Source organism: Salvelinus sp. IW2-2015, unplaced genomic scaffold, assembly GCF_002910315.2.
Source record: "Salvelinus sp. IW2-2015 unplaced genomic scaffold, ASM291031v2 Un_scaffold976, whole genome shotgun sequence".
NCBI lineage: Eukaryota > Metazoa > Chordata > Actinopteri > Salmoniformes > Salmonidae > Salvelinus > Salvelinus sp. IW2-2015.
The window spans coordinates 399,124-406,685 of NW_019942669.1; the positions used below are offsets into that span (position 1 = coordinate 399,124).

General features: G+C 52.4%; 1 long non-coding RNA gene across 1 annotated transcript; it reads left to right on the forward strand.

Annotated features, from left to right (window-relative positions):
• The first annotated feature begins 3,086 nt into the window (after positions 1 to 3,086).
• On the forward strand, positions 3,087 to 3,438 carry LOC139024087 (uncharacterized). Its single transcript, XR_011475313.1, has 3 exons — positions 3,087 to 3,174; positions 3,253 to 3,280; positions 3,361 to 3,438. It is a non-coding gene; the product is annotated as an uncharacterized lncRNA (long non-coding RNA).
• The last annotated feature ends 4,124 nt before the right edge of the window (positions 3,439 to 7,562 follow it).

Here is a 7,562-nt window from a genome sequence, read left to right on the forward strand (position 1 = left end):
GTCCTCTTCCCTCCCCCTCCCTTCCGTCCTCTTCCCTCCCTTCCCCTTACCTCCCGTCCTCTTCCCTCCCTCCTTCCCCTTACCTCCCGTCCTCTTCTCTCCCTCCCGTCCTTCCCTCCCTCCCTTCCCCTTACCTCCCGTCCTCTTCCTCCCTCCCGTCCTCTTCCCTCCCTCCCCTCCTCTTCTCTCCCCTCCCGTCCTCTTCCCTCCTCCCCTCTTCTCTCCCCTTCCCGTCCTCTTCCCGTCCTCTCCCTCCCCCTCCCTTCCGTCCTCTTCCCTCCCTTCCGTCTCTTCCCTCCCTTCCCTTACCTCCGTCCTCTTCCCTCCCTCCCGTCCTCTTCCCTCCCTTTCCCCTCACCTCCCGTCCTCTTCCTCCCTCCCGTCCTCTTCCCTCCCTCCCGTCCTCTTCCCTCCCTCCCGTCCTCTTCCCTCCCTCCCCTTACCTCCCCCTCTCTTCCCTCCCTCCCGTCCTCTTCCCTCCCTTCCCTTACCTCCCGTCCTCTTCCCTCCCTTCCCATCCTCTCCCTCCTCCTCCTCTTCCCTCCCTTCCCTTACCTCCGTCCTCTTCCCTCCCTCCCGTCCTCTTCCCTCCGTCCTCTTCCCTCCCTTCCCCTTACCTCCCGTCCTCTCCCTCCTCCGTCCTCCTTCCCTCCCTTCCTCCCGTCCTCTTCCCTCCCTCCCGTCCTCTTCCCTCCCGGCCTCTTCCTCCCGTCCCCTTACCTCCCTTCCCCTTACCTCCCATCCTCTTCCTTCCCTCCCTCCCGTCTCTCCCTCCCGTCCGCTTCCCTCCCTCCCGTCCTCTTCCCCCTCCTTCCCTTACCTCCCGTCCTCTTCCCTCCCTCCCGTCCTCTTCCCTCCCTTCCCCTTACCTCCCCTCTCTCTCTTCCCCTCCCCTCCCCTCTCCTCTCTCCCCTTCCCTCCTGTTGTGTGTGTGTGTGTAGGGGTGTAAATATGCTCTTTCTCCAGCAGGCAGCACGTTGTAAATGAGATCTATTTAGCCGGCTGTGATTTCCTCCGGCTCAACCACAGTACAGAACCGGGTCTGTTGTGGAAGAGCGGTCCATAATGAACCCAGTGATGACTGCAGATTCAGCTATAGTGGGTAACCTGGCTACATTACTGGACACCCCTGCTATCATGGCTCAGGAGCTAGTGGGTGTGTTTTGTATCTGGAACAGCACAGCCTACATTTCAATGCTAGCCTTCAATATTTGATGTGCGTGTGTGTGTATGTGAGTGTTGCGTTTTGTGGCAAATGAGACCAGGTCCCATAGTGAGGTTGAGACAGAACGCAGGCAGGCACTGTGATAAAATTAGAGGGTTGAAGTCAGGAGGTGCCCGTCAGACAGAGACTCAATCTGTCCCAGACCGACACTGCTGTCCCAGTCCGACAGCTGCTGTCCAGTCCGACAGCTGCTGTCCCAGTCCGACAGCTGCTGTCCGTCCACACTCTGTCCAGTCCAACAGCTGCTGTCCCAGACCGACAGCTGCTGTCCCAGAACCACAGCTGCTATCCCAGAACCACAGCTGCTGTCCCAGAACGACAGCTGCTGTCCCAGACCGACAGCTGCTGTCCCAGAACGACAGCTGCTGTCCCAGACCGACAGCTGCTGTCCCAGAACCACCAGCTGCTGTCCCAGAACGACAGCTGCTGTCCCAGAACGACAGCTGCTGTCCCAGTCGACAGCTGTCCAGAAAGACAGCCTGTCCCAGAACACAGCTGCTGTCCCAGAACCACAGCTGCTATCCCAGAACGACAGCGTGCTTGTCCCAGAACGACAGCTGCTGGTCCCAGCGACAGCTGCTGTCCCAAGAAACCACAAGCCTGCTGTCCCAGAACCACAGCTGCTGAGAGGGGAGGCAGGAAGCTGAGAGGAGATGCAGGAAGCTGAGAGGAGAAAGGAATCTGGTCCACCTCTCAGATCCTGCCACCTGGCTCTGGGTTTTACTTTGTCCTTGCGGTCGCCGCAGTGACAGAATTAGATTTCTGGTGACAGCTTGGTGACACTGAGGATCTCAGTGTGTGTGTGTGTTTGTGTGTCACCCTGAGGACCTTGCCTGTACCTCTCAGCCCTTAGATCCTTATCCTTCTCTAAAACGGCCTCTCAACCAGGGAGCGGGGTCAGGTGACCAGACCTGTCAAAAAGGTCAGATGTCAGAGGTGCATGACCTCAGGCCTGACCCCTCGGCCTACCTTGGTTCTAACATACCCTTTTAATTACTGGTCATGTGATCATTACTGCCATTACAAAAACACAATTGATATGGTAGACAGTTGTGTTATATGATATAGATATAACCCATGAGACAAGAGAGGCCTGTTCTATAGCCAGCTGGCCAAACAGAACACCTGTCTGAATCAGAGTACAAGGYCACAGGTCATCTCTGACCAAATGGACTGTATGTGTAATGTAGTTTAGGATAAGCCAACCTCCTCTGAGAAAAAGTTGTTAGATGCAGTCCAAATGTGTAAGATAAATGTGTTTAAGCACCAGAGTTCCCAGGTCCAGGCAGAGCAGAGGCATGCCGTTTGGGATTAGACAAATAGATCTGAGAATTATTGCAGATGTTTTTAGATGCATTTCCAAATATGTAGATACATTCATATAAGATGTAAAATATGTAGATACATTCATATAAGATGTAAAATATGAGGGACTTTCTAGGTGAGTAAAGAGCACAGGAGAAAAGGTTATTCACAGGCTATATAGCTGACAGTTTCTCCTACAGCTCAACACTTCCCTCCACAGGTTATTTACGAGTAGTCTTCCATTTCAGTCATACTGACTGCTTCCTGATCCACCCATTATTGAAGCATATAAACTGCTACATTAGAATCAAAGCCTCAAGTATAACTGGTAATTGATCCACTCATTTTCCAGTAAGAAGGAATGCCCTCCCTGCATTCAATCTAATTCACCCAGATGTTCATTCGCTTGTAAAAGGGACTAGATTCTGAACCAACTTACTGTTTGTGTGTTTCTACTGTACAGCCACACAGTTATTTCCTTGTACAGTATGCAAACCAAACCCTAACCAAGACACAAACCGAAGACAACATTAAGTGACTCAATTGACCAGAGTAGATTCAAACTAAAGAGAAAACAACATGACAGAGTTAGCCAGGGTAGATTCAGCATGACAGAGTTAGCCAGGGTAGATTCAACATGACGAGTTAGCCAGGGTAGATAACATACAGTTAGCCGGGTGATGTCCAACATGAACAGTAGCCCGGGTAGATAAGCATGACAGAGTTAGCCAGGGTAGATTCAACATGACAGTTTTAGCAGTAGATTCAACATGAAGTTACCAGGGAGAATTCACAGACAGGTTAGCCAGGGGTAGATTCAGCACTGACAGAGTTTAGCCAGGGTCGATTCAGCATGACAGAGTTAGCCAGGGTAGATTCAAACATGAAAGTTAGCCAGGGTAGATTCACATGACAGAGGTTAGCCACGGGTAGATTCCACGCATGACAGATCAGAGCGCAGGGATAAGCCCACACTTCAAGCCAGCCCTTGAATATTGGTAGGTACCCTTCATGCTTGCAGGCCCGCACAGCTCGCATCAGCTCTTCTTAGCGTTCCAATCCTGAGAGACCAACAATACAGACAGACACACATCTGGGAACCGGCGACCCCCGAAGAAATTGAGCGCTCCCCTCAAAGTCTGTTGCCAGCAGGTCTCCCTTGAGGTCTACAATCAGGAGCAGAAAGACAAGAGAGCGAACTGTCCCCAAGCTAGAGCGCTCTGTATAACTCAACAAGGATCCATCCAGACCCCCCTCAAATACAGTCTACCATGTATACTAACATTACCAAACAGGATAAGAAGAAGGCAACATGTGTCGTAGTATTGTGTGTGTTGCCTGGTACCGTAGTGTGGTCGTTGTAGTAATGAATAATAGATGCTGTGTGGTGTGTAGCTGTGTAGTGTGTGTATGTATGTTATGTATGGGTGTGTGTGTCGTGTGTGCTGTGATGTATCGTCATGTAGCTGGGTGTGACTAGTGAGTGAAGCAGATGTGTGTGTGTTTATGATATGAAGTTGTGTGTGTGTGTAATGTACGTAGTGCTGGGTGCATGTATGTGGTGTGCTGCATGTAGTGTCCGATGTGTCACATGGTAGTGTGGTGGTGTGCTGTGTGTGTGCGTGTTGGGTGTGATGTGTGTGATGTGTGTGTGTGTGGTGGTGTGTGTGTGTGTGTGTGTGTGGTGTGGTGTGGTGTGTGGCTGCGGCATCCAGGCTATGTGTGCGTGCATGGCAGTGTGTGTCGTGCGTGCATCCGCAGGTGTGTTGGATAAGTGTGATATATATATATAATAATTGATATGATATGCCTACGTATGTGTCTAGTTGGCATTGACAGTAGTGTGTGTGGTGCATACAAACAGTGTAATCGCCTCGTGGTGTGGTGCTGTGTGCATGTAAATAATGTGAGAATGTTGTGTGTGTGGTGTGTCCAGTCATATATAGACTATGATATAGAGATCATCTCGCGCCTGCCTGTCGCTCGGCTGCGCCTACCATCGTCCACTCCGCACTACATAGACTCACATCAGCACTCACACAGCTCTGATATATAGACTCGTCGTCTGCTCACTACTATGCTAGTCGTGTGTGTTGTGTGCAACTAGTAGTTGCTGTGTGTATGTAATGTGTGGTGGCTGTATAGCCCAGTGTGGTGGGTCATGCTCAGCTGCGTGTTGCTTAATGACTCGTTGTGCCTGTTAGTTAGTGTGTGTGTGTAATGCAGTAGTGTCGTGTGTAGTGCATGCCCAGTGTGTGTGTAGTTAAAGTGTGTGTCGGTCATGTAGTGTGTGTGTGCAAGCTAGATGTTGTGTGTGCATCCGTGGGTGTTGATGCATAGCAGTGTGTGTGTGTGTGTAGTAGTGTTGTGTGTGTGATATGTATATATATACTGTACCGCTGCGCTATCGCTCACGCGCAATGTAGTGGTGTGGTGCAATGATAGTGTGTGTGGGACCTGCAGTGTGTGTGGTGCATGACCAGTGTGGTGTGTGCAGGTAGTGTGTGTGTGTGGTGGTGCATGTATGTAATGTGTGTGTGTCTGGCATGTGTGGGTTGCATGCAGTGCGTGTGTATGTAATGTGTGTGTGTATGTAGTGGTGTGGTTGTTGCGTGTGTGTGTGTGTGCATGCAGTGTCCGCATGTGTATGTAAGTCGTGTGGTGCTATGTAGTCGGTGTGGGCACATGTTAGTCGGTGTGTGGTTCCTGTAAGGCGTGTGTGTGATCACGCGTGGTGTGTGTGTGTTTATGTAGATGCCCTGTATATACCTATAAATGTCAGTCATGATGTACACAGATAGAACACTCAGAGTGTCAGATAGACTAGACACACTAGACACACCTCCATCAGTGTGCTGCCGTGTGTGTGCTGCCAAGGTAGTGTGTAGTGTGTGTTGTGCATCGTAGTAGGTGTGTGTGCAATGTCACTGACTGTGTGGTTAGCCTGTGGTGCGTGTGCGTGGTGTGGTGGTGTGCTGTGTGTGTGTACTGTGTGTGTTGATACAGACTGGCTGGCCAGTTACTTACCTTTCAGGCAGCAGCCAGCAGCCACGTTGAACGACTCACACTGATGCCTGAGACAAGAGAACCGAGAAAAAAAGAGACATCGAGTTACTGAAGTGGGGGAGTAGAGTACAGGTATAGAGCGGGGAGAACAGGAAGAAACAAGGGAGGGTTAGTAGAGAGACCACAGAAGTCAAGAGGGAGAACGATAAGAGGGAGGAGAGGGTTGTAGAGAGCAGCGGTAGACAGGTGATAGGGAGGGGAGGTGAGGATGGGAGGGAGGAGGGGAGGGAGGGAGGGAAGGGAGGGGGGGGGAGGGAGGGAGGGAGGGAGGGAAGGGAGGGGAGGGAGGGAGGAGGGAGTCGGGAGATGGGGAGGGAGGGGGAAGGGGGGTTTGGTCAGAGAGAGTAGAGTCGAGGGCGGGAGGGGTTGGTAGGGAGGAGAGAGGTGCAGCAGGGGGCAGGGGGGGGAGGAAGGGTTGGTAAGAGAGAGAGGGTATAGGGGGGAGAGGGTTGGTAGAAGAGCGAGGGTAAGGGAGGGAGAGGTTGGTAGAGAGAGGTAGAGGGAGGGGAGAGGTTGGTAGAGAGAGAGAGGGAGAGGGTTTGTGTAAGAGAAGAGTAGAGGGAGGGAAGGGTTTGTAGAGAGAGACGGTAGAAGGGTTGGTAGAAGGGAGATGGTAGAGGGAGAGAGAGGGTTGGTAGAGAGGAGAGAAGGTAGAGGGAGAGGGTTGGTAGAGAGGAGAGACGGGTGACGGGAGGTGAAGAGGGTTGGAGAGAGAGATGGTAGTGGGTGGTTAGAGAGAGAGAAGATAGAGGGAGGGAGAGGGTTGTAGAGAGAGGCGAGAGGGTTGGTAGAAGAGAGAGCGTAAGGAAGGGAAGAGGGTTGGTAGATGAGAGAGAGGGTTGGTAGAGAGAGAGAGGGAGAGCTAAGGGGGTAGAGGGAGGAAGGGGGGGGGGGGGGGCTGACTAAGAGGGTTGGGTCTTGGTCAGATTGGGATGGAAGAGGGTTGGATAGAGAGAGAGAGGGGTTAAGGGACGGCGAGAGGGTGGGTAGAGGGGGAGACGGTAAGAGGGAGGAAGAGGGTTGGAGAGAGAGGGAGGAGGTGTTGGAGGTAAGATAGAGAGAGAAGGGTTAGAGGGGAGGGAGGTTGGGGGTAGAGAGAGCGAATAAACGGTGGGTAAGGGGTTGGGGTGAGGGGGAGGGAAGGAAAGAGAAAGGAGGACGAAAAGAGGAGGCAAAAAAAATGGTAGAGGGAGGGGGTACAAGGGAGAGGGGTTTGGGTAGGAGCGGGGTACGGGGGGGGGGGTCCTATAGGCAAGGTGGGGTGGGGAGATGGCCGGGTGTGGCGTGAGAGGGAGAGAGAGGGTTGGTAGACGAGAAAGCAAGGTAAGAAGGTAGAGGAGGGTTTGGTGAGAGAGGAGAGGGGGTACGCGGGAGGGGAGAGGGTTTGGTAGATCGAAAGAAAAAGAGACGGTAGGGTAAACGGTTGGTAGAGGGGAGAGTGGTAGGAAGGCGCGAGGAGGTTTGGTTAGATGAGAGAGAAGGTAGAGGGGGAGAGGGTCGGTGAAGAGGAGGAAGGTAGATGGGAGCGGGTTTGGTAGAGAGAGAGAGGGTAGAGGGAGGGACAGGGTGGGTAGAGAAAAAGAAGCGATTGACCAAGGAAGGCAAAATACGAGAAGAGGCCCGGAGGTAGACGGTAAGAGGGTTGGTAGAGAGACGAAAACTACGCTAGGTTAGGGAGAGGGTTGGTAGAGAAAGGTAAATGTGGAGGGAGAATGGAGCCGGTAGATTGGCCGAGGGAGAAGGGTTGGGGTAGAGGAGAAAGATAGAGGGACTGGGAAGAGGGGTGTTTGATAACTAGTAAGAGAGAACGGGTAAGCGAGGGAGGGAGAGGGGTTGGTGAGGGGAGAGACGGTAGAGGGAGGAAAGAGAGGTTGGTAGAGGGAAATAACGTACAAAGTGAAAAAGGAAAAGAATATCAAAAGGGAAAAGGGTTGGGGGGGGGGCGACACAGAATATTGAGAGAGAG